The 8,149-nt window shown below is 45.2% G+C and overlaps 1 protein-coding gene across 3 annotated transcripts in view; it reads left to right on the top strand.

Moving 5' to 3' along the window:
• The window catches only part of dtnba (dystrobrevin, beta a), a 31,433-nt gene that overhangs the window by 3,458 nt on the left and 19,826 nt on the right, over positions 1–8,149 (top strand). For 2 of the 3 annotated variants that reach the window (XM_058392476.1, XM_058392478.1), the window contains exon 2: positions 5,832–5,880. The exons of the other annotated variant lie outside the window; for it this stretch is intronic. The gene's annotated coding sequence lies outside the window, so the exon portion shown is untranslated. The remainder of the gene's footprint in view (positions 1–5,831; positions 5,881–8,149) is intronic. 3 annotated transcript variants of the gene reach the window in all.

Below are 8,149 nucleotides of genomic sequence, written 5' to 3'. Positions count from 1 at the left end.
TTAATTTTCAGTCACACACACACACACTGAAGGCGGTACTCAATCCCCCATTCTCCTCGTCTCACTTTAACCTGGGGAATGTACGGAATGTTCCCCCTATCTGACATGCAACCTGCCTACCTGCCCCCCCCCCCACACACGCATGTCATTAAGAGACAAACGCCTTACCTGAAATTAGTGTCATAGTCGTGTGTGTGACATTAAATCTGCTTCCAAACACACCTATAATCCTATTATTATCGGATTATTCATATAACATAATGTGATGGAGGAAAAATAAGTACAGAGGAAACGCTCTCTGTGGGACGATCAGAGGCTGTGTGACAGGAAACAGGAAGTGGAGCACTGAGATCGCTTTGTATATCTGATGGGACACACACACACACACACACGCTTGTGGTATGACAACAACCTGCTGATAACGATGCAGCGATAGCGTGTTCAGGCATTCTGGAAAAAAAAAGTGGTGTGACATGAACCATGGAGAGGTGTAAATATTTTCGACCTCGTCAAGGTCACGACCCTGGGATAAAGCGCTGGGCTGCACTGGATAAGTGTGGAGTCAAACACGCGGTGTCATTCTGTTCTAGGAAAATAATCAGTGTGTGTGTGTGCAAGTATTTAAACTCTCTTGGTGTGTGCTCATGGTTTCTTCAGGGTGTGTGTGTGTGTGTGTGTGTGCAGATATTTAAACTCTCTTGGTGTGTGTGCTCATGGTTTCTTCTGGGTGTGTAGTGTGTGTACAGTATATCTTCTTGTTTCCTCAGGGTGTGTGTGTTGTTAGCTTCTCTGTTTATATCTCATTCTGTGCATTAGCGCTCCAGCCATACACGTGGTCAACTTTTTTCTCAGCACCTGGTAGCCCCGCCCACTGTCCACTACATAAGCGTGTCCAACACACACTATTTATGTGCACAAATGAGCGATTTTGGAACTCACCCATGGAGATCGAGGCCCTGATTGCACCTATATGGATAAAGTACACACCAACAGTGTTTATGGAAATATCTCAGTCCACATGAAAACCTTTTGGACACACACACAGGTCACTTAGGTAATGATAGTGTCTCGTCCTCGCACTCATTTCAGCTCAGAACCTGACAGTACGTCGCACCTATCCCGGCTCGTCCCCCGAGACCTCCCGACGAATATGAGACTCTGGTGAGAAGTTAAAAGGATTAAAGGTGGACGCCATGGTGAAAGAGGAGGTAGAAAGAACGCTGAATGGATGGAGTGAAAAGGTGGTGAGAAAGGGGCGGGAGAGAGGGGAAAAAAAGCGAGTGAACAAGTTGGATTTTCCCAGACCTGAAAGCTTTTATCATGTTCCTCCAGGGAGTTATCGGATTTGCTCCACACTGAGAGATCAGAAAGATAGAGGAGGAGTGAGAGGAAGAACACCTCTGTTTTATTAGACAGGTCCAGACACACACAGTCTGGATCATCAGACAGAGAAGAGTGGATGTGTGTGGTACTGGCTTGGCTGGAACACCTGAGTTTAGAGGGTTCTCCATCTCGGTGTGGTTCTTCAGGCAGGTGAGAACACAGCGCTCTGACTCGACTTCCACAACCTCAGAGACACAGGATCTCTTTCTGAAAAGTGAATCGACTCTGAATCGACAGGAAGTGAATCAGATGTGCTTTGGGTTGTGAGGTTTTTTCCTTTCCTTCTCTCCATCAGTCCATCCTTTCTTTCTTACACCTGGACTCGACGTGACTCAAACATACCGTGTCTTTAAGGTTGCCATTCTTCCGTTTTCCTTCCTTGCTTCTTTCTGTCCTTCCTTCCTTGCGTCCTTCCTTTCTTCCTTCCTTGCTTGGAGCTTTTGTTTTTAATGTTCTGTATCTGTACTTTGACAGTGCTCTCACTGCTGTTGTGGAATAAAGCACGCGGCCTCGCTGGACTCTGTACCGTACTTCTCACTCATTAGAGCTGCGTGAGGTTAGGATTGCTGTGGGTGTGTGTGGTTGCAATCTGATGATATACAAGCACTTGCAGGTGTCGCTGTCAGTCGTTTTCAGCGTAACAGATGTTACTATGGTAACGTTGTCACAACATGTTTGTATAAACTTCTGCACATCAGTCTGAGAGAAAAAGAGAGAGGAGAGAAAGATAGAAAGAGAGAGAGGTGGAGATACAGAGAGAGAGGGACAGTGAGGGGAGGGAAACGGAGAGAGAGACACTGACAGAGAGAGAGAGGGAGAAAGAGACAGTGAGGAGAGAGAGACAGTGAGGGGTGAGAAATGGAGAGAGAGACACTGACAGAGAGAGAGGGAGAAAGAGACAGTGAGGGGAGAGAAACGGAGAGAGAGACAGTGAGGGGTGAGAAATGGAGAGAGAGAGACACACAGAGAGAGAGGGAGAAAGAGACAGTGAGGGGAGAGAAACGGAGAGAGAGACAGTGAGGGGTGAGAAATGGAGAGAGACAGAAAGAGATGGAGAAAGAGACAGTGAGGGGAGAGAGACAGTGAGGGGTGAGAAATGGAGAGAGAGACACTGACACAGAGAGAGAGAGACACTGACAGAGAGAGAGGGAGAAAGAGACAGTGAGGGGAGAGAAACGGAGAGAGAGACAGTGAGGGGTGAGAAATGGAGAGAGAGAGATACACAGAGAGAGAGGGAGAAAGAGACAGTGAGGGGTGAGAAATGGAGAGAGACACAGAAAGAGATGGAGAAAGAGACAGTGAGGGGAGAGAGACAGTGAGGGGTGAGAAATGGAGAGAGAGACACTGACACAGAGAGAGGGAGAAAGAGACAGTGAGGGGTGAGAAATGGAGAGAGACACAGAAAGAGATGGAGAAAGAGACAGTGAGGGGAGAGAAACGGAGAGAGAGAGAAAGAGATGGAGAAAGAGACAGTGAGGGGAGAGAAACGGAGAGAGAGACAGTGAGGGGTGAGAAATGGAGAGAGAGAGACACACAGAGAGAGATGGAGAAAGAGACAGTGAGGGGAGAGAAACGGAGAGAGAGACATGGACACAGAGAGTGAGGGGAGAGAACGATGGAAAGAGAGAGAGAGAGAAAGATAGAAAGAGAGAGTGAGGGGAAAAAGAGGGGGAGAGAAACAGAGAGTAGAGACCCTGACAGAGAGAGAGAGAGGGGGCAAGTAAAGGAAAAAAGTGACCTTTTAGTTCAAAGGTGTATTCGGAGCACTGAACATTACCAAATGAGGCGTTGCTATAGAAACGATAAGCTTCCTGAGCGAGAGCATTAATGTGAACCTGTTGTACTGTCTGAGCTGCTGAGACCTACACCTACTGACCAATCAGAATCCAGGACCAGCAGCACCGTGCTGTTTACACCATGAACACAGTGTGCACCGGCATCATGTCATTGACCAACACTGACAACCATCTGCTCCACAGCTAAAAGTGGACACACACACACACACACACACACACACACACACTCAGGAACATGCATACACAGACCCGATAAATATGTCACGGTGTAAAAATACACATGGACACACAAGACACGAAACACACCCGTGTGTGTGGGCACTCCTTCTATGGTGGCCTTATATAATTGTTTTGTAATTATTGTGTGTGTGTGTGTGTGTGTGTGTGTGTGTGTGTGAGTGAGTGAGAGACTGAGGAATGAGAATAGGTTCAGCTGTTGCTCAGGTCATGTGGTGTGGGGAGGCGTGGACAGGAATAGAAGCCCAGGGTTAAGGCAAATTTCCATCACCCACCCTAGTGTCATGTCACTCCCTCCCTCTCTCTCTCCCTTCCTCCCTCCCTCCCTCCCTCCCTCCCTCCTCCACCTCTCTTTTTCCGTCTATTTTTTATTTCTATCTATCTTTCTATTTCATTCCTTTTTCTGTCATATTATTTCTATAAACCAAAAAAAAACAGAAATGATGTTAAATCTCTCTCTCTCTCTCTCTCTGTCTGTCTGTCATTCTATCTCAGATGCCTATGATACAGGTTCTGTCTGTTTCTCTCATTCTGTTTTTTATGAATATATTAATACATGCTCATTTATTTGTGTGTGTGTAAATATACACACGTATTTAAGCCTGTGTATTTAAGCCCTGCCCACTTACTCCAGAGCTGAAGACTCTAACGGTTCCGCCCTTTCGTACGGTGCCATTACTTTTACACTAATTGAATAGCTAGTGTGCTGATGTGTAACTCGAATAGAAAGTCGCACAGCGTTCGCGTGACTCACAAATTTCCGAAATGGAAAGTAGGATAGAAACGAACACCACATTTCTTGGATGATTTACGGATAACTTTGTTTGTATTTTTGTCTGATGAATGAGACCGAATGAATGTAGAGCGTCAGATGATCTTATAATCACTGTGTGTGTGTGTGTGTGTGTGTGTGTGTGTGTGTGTGTGTGTGTGTGTGTAATTTGATAACACAAGTGACCCGTCACCAACTTGGCTCTTGACTCAGAAAGAGAGAGAGAGACAGTGTGTGTGTGTGTAAGTGATTGAGTAAAAACAGAAGGGTATAAAATAATACTGGACTGATGGGGTGTGTGTGTGTGTGTTTGTGTGTGTGTGTAATTTGATAACACAAGTGACTTGTCACCAGCTTGGCTCTTGACTCAAAGAGAGTGTGTGTGTGTGGGAGAGAGAGAGTAAGTGATTGAGTAAAAACAGAAGGGTATAAAATAATGCTGGACTGATGGGGGGGGGGTGTGTGTGTGTGTGTGATTGACGTATGGACTTGACAGGAAGTCTTGAGTGGGCGATCTGCATGTTAGTGAGATGTCTCTCAGCAGACTTCAGTGTGTGGGTGTGGAGTTGACGGAGAGAGGCACGTCTCAGTCACGTCTCCGTCCTCGCTACAAGCTGTTTCCATTTCATTTAGATTTCCTTCTTGCTCCTCACACGCCTCTTCTTTAATTATTATTTTTTTAAATCGCAGACCTGCAGCCTTTCACAGAGTTGAAATCTGGACCCATTTACTGTCTTACGAACTCAATTGTACGTCAACGTGAACCTATGGTTTCTATAGTAACAGCTCATACACAAGCGGACGCTCCGGACAGAGGATAAACAGGAGTGTTCTTCTTTGGGTTTTTCCTTTCAGCGAATCGTCTCTCTCCACCTATCCCTATCTTCTGCATCCTCAACACTTCATATCCTCATTTATTCCCTCCATATACCTCCTCTTTGGCCTTCCTCTTTGCCTCCTGCCTGGCAGCTCCATGTCCAACATTCTCCTACCAATATACTCACTCTCCCTCCTCTGGACATGTCCAAACCATCTTAATCTGGCCTGTCCCTAACGTCGTCCCCCAAACGTCCAACGTCCCTCTGATGTCCAACCGTGTCTACTCCCAAAGAGAACCTCAACATCTCCAGCTCTGACTCCTGTCTCTTCCTCAGTGTCTCTAAACCGTACAGCATGGCCGGTGTCAATAAACAATAAACAGAAGTATAAATAATAATACTAATAAAAATGTGTTAAAAATGACAACTTGTAATGGAAGAATGTGAGCAGATTCATCTGGATTTGGAGTTCATTGTGGTCAGTTTGAACAAGATGCCCGAGTACAGACCATTAATTACCGATACTCATGAATCATTTCCTTAGAGATCGTTCATTCGTGCTGTGTGGGTTCTGATTTTACGGTCAGATGATTAGGGACTCAGACACCAGAGTTTAGACGTCTCATCATTTAATATGTTTAAGAAAATTATTATTATTTTTATTATAGCATAAATAAATCAGTTCAATGTTTTTGTCTTGATCGAAAGTGCAGCTCTCTGTTGACTGTGTTTTGTGGGTTGTGATGTGTGTGTGGAAGTTTCACACCAGCCTGTGATAATATTCTCTCTTTACGTGTGTGTGTGTGTGTGTGTTCTGCTTTTCAGACCTCACACTGGCCCAGTTGCACTAGTTAGAACTCCAGCCACTAAAGAGGTAAGAAAAACACACACACACTGTATCTGTGTCTAGTCTGTGTCTAGGTTAGCAAAGAGTGTGTGTGTGTGTGTGTGTTCAGTTTGTTTTTTACTTGTTTGCTTTATGTCAGCTGTGCGTGTTCACACGAATTAAGAGCAGCTTGAACGGGGTCAGGTGTTTGTGTGTGTGTGGGTTGGGTCTTGGGTTCTAATTTGCAGCCTGTGTGTGTGTGTGTGTGTGGTACATATTGCATATTGCTTCCAGACCATTTTGTTTACACTTGAGTGAGCTGCCCACCTGTTAAACTTTAGCACAGCTTTTTACTCTGAAAGTGGCCGTGAAATCTGTTTCAAAGCTTTTTATAAAAGAGTCTCATTTACAGAGACCACGCCTCCTGTGTCCTTCATCTTGACTGATAGCTACAGAGGCCACACCCCCTTATTCATTCACTGTGACTGACAGCTAAAGTGGCCACAACTTTTCATTTATTCCCTGATTGACAGCTACAGAGGCCACACCTACTTATTTTATTCACTGTGACTGACAGCTATATAGACCACACCTCCTTATTCATTCACTGTGACTGACAGCTATATAGACCACACCTCCTTATTCATTCACTGTGACTGACAGCTACAGAGGCCACACCTCCTTATTCATTCACTGTGACTGACAGCTACAGAGGCCACACCTCCTTATTCATTCACTGTGACTGACAGCTACAGAGGCCACACCTCCTTATTCATTCACTGTGACTGACAGCTACAGAGGCCACACCTCCTTATTCATTCACTGTGACTGACAGCTACAGAGGCCACACCTCCTTATTCATTCACTGTGACTGACAGCTACAGAGGCCACACCTCCTTATTCATTCACTGTGACTGACAGCTACAGAGGCCACACCTCCTTATTCATTCACTGTGACTGACAGCTACAGAGGCCACACCTCCTTATTCATTCACTGTGACTGACAGCTACAGAGGCCATGCCTCCTGCATCCTTCACTGTGACTGACAGCTAAAGTGGCCACAACTTTTCATTTGATTGATAGCTACAGAGGCCACACCTACTTATTTTATTCACTGTGACTGACAGCTATATAGACCACATCTCCTTATTCATTCACTGTGACTGACAGCTATATAGACCACACCTCCTTATTCATTCACTGTGACTGACCGCTATATAGACCACACCTCCTTATTCATTCACTGTGACTGACAGCTATATAGACCACACCTCCTTATTCACTGTGACTGACAGCTACAGAGGCCACACCTCCTTATTCATTCACTGTGACTGACAGCTACAGAGGCCACACCTCCTTATTCACTGTGACTGACAGCTACAGAGGCCATGCCTCCTGCATCCTTCACTGTGACTGACAGCTAAAGTGGCCACAACTTTTCATTTATTCCCTGATTGACAGCTACAGAGGCCACACCTTTTCATTTGATTGATAGCTACAGAGGCCACACCTACTTATTTCATTCACTGTGACTGACAGCTACAGAGGCCACACACCCTTTCTCTTTTATTAGTAATGACCACTACATAGGCCACACCTCCTTTCACCTTCACAGGGACTGATGCAGTGAGGCCACGCCCCTTGACAAGGCCCTGCTCTGTGTGTTGTTTCAGTGTTAGCACAGTGAGACTAGCTGAACTAGCCTCTGTATAGGTTCCTGCTCAGTGGTGAGTTAGCATCTCAGTGCGATGTTGACTCTTTGCTGAGTTATGGTTAGCTTAAATGCTTGGGACTGAACTGGCACTGGGCCAGGGCCATTAACGTTTCACTGCTAATCACATTTCAGATCAAACTCAGAATTCTAAATGATTTTGAATTTATGATCAAATTTAATCTACACTTAGTTCTTGGTTGCTGTGGGTTACAGGCTGCTGGAATGTTTTCACGGTGAGGTGCTGGTTGATATTAGTGTGTGTGTGTGTGTGTGTGCTTTTGCAGATGGATGAGGATTTTCAGTCAGAGTCTGTGCGTGTGAGCAGATTACATTTCCATGATATTAATTTTTTTTTTTACTCATGAACACGTGACTCAGTAAGCCTCTGATGCGGCGGTCACGTGGCGAATGAGGAAAACAATCAACAACAGTGTTCCCACTCTGAAGTCTAAACTGGTTTCCTGAAACAGCATGCCCCAGAGTGTTTTATTCCTCTTACACCACAGCAATTTGACACTGATTTACAGGTTATTATCTAGCTCTTGTCTACATTACAGCAGCTGTAAACAGACTCCCTTAATCTCTCTGAACAAGACAAGCTG

This window comes from Hemibagrus wyckioides, linkage group LG06 (assembly GCF_019097595.1).
Source record: "Hemibagrus wyckioides isolate EC202008001 linkage group LG06, SWU_Hwy_1.0, whole genome shotgun sequence".
In the NCBI taxonomy this organism is placed as follows: Eukaryota; Metazoa; Chordata; class Actinopteri; order Siluriformes; family Bagridae; genus Hemibagrus; species Hemibagrus wyckioides.
Note: the sequence above shows the minus strand (reverse complement) of the source record. Positions and strands in the feature narration are given on the sequence as shown.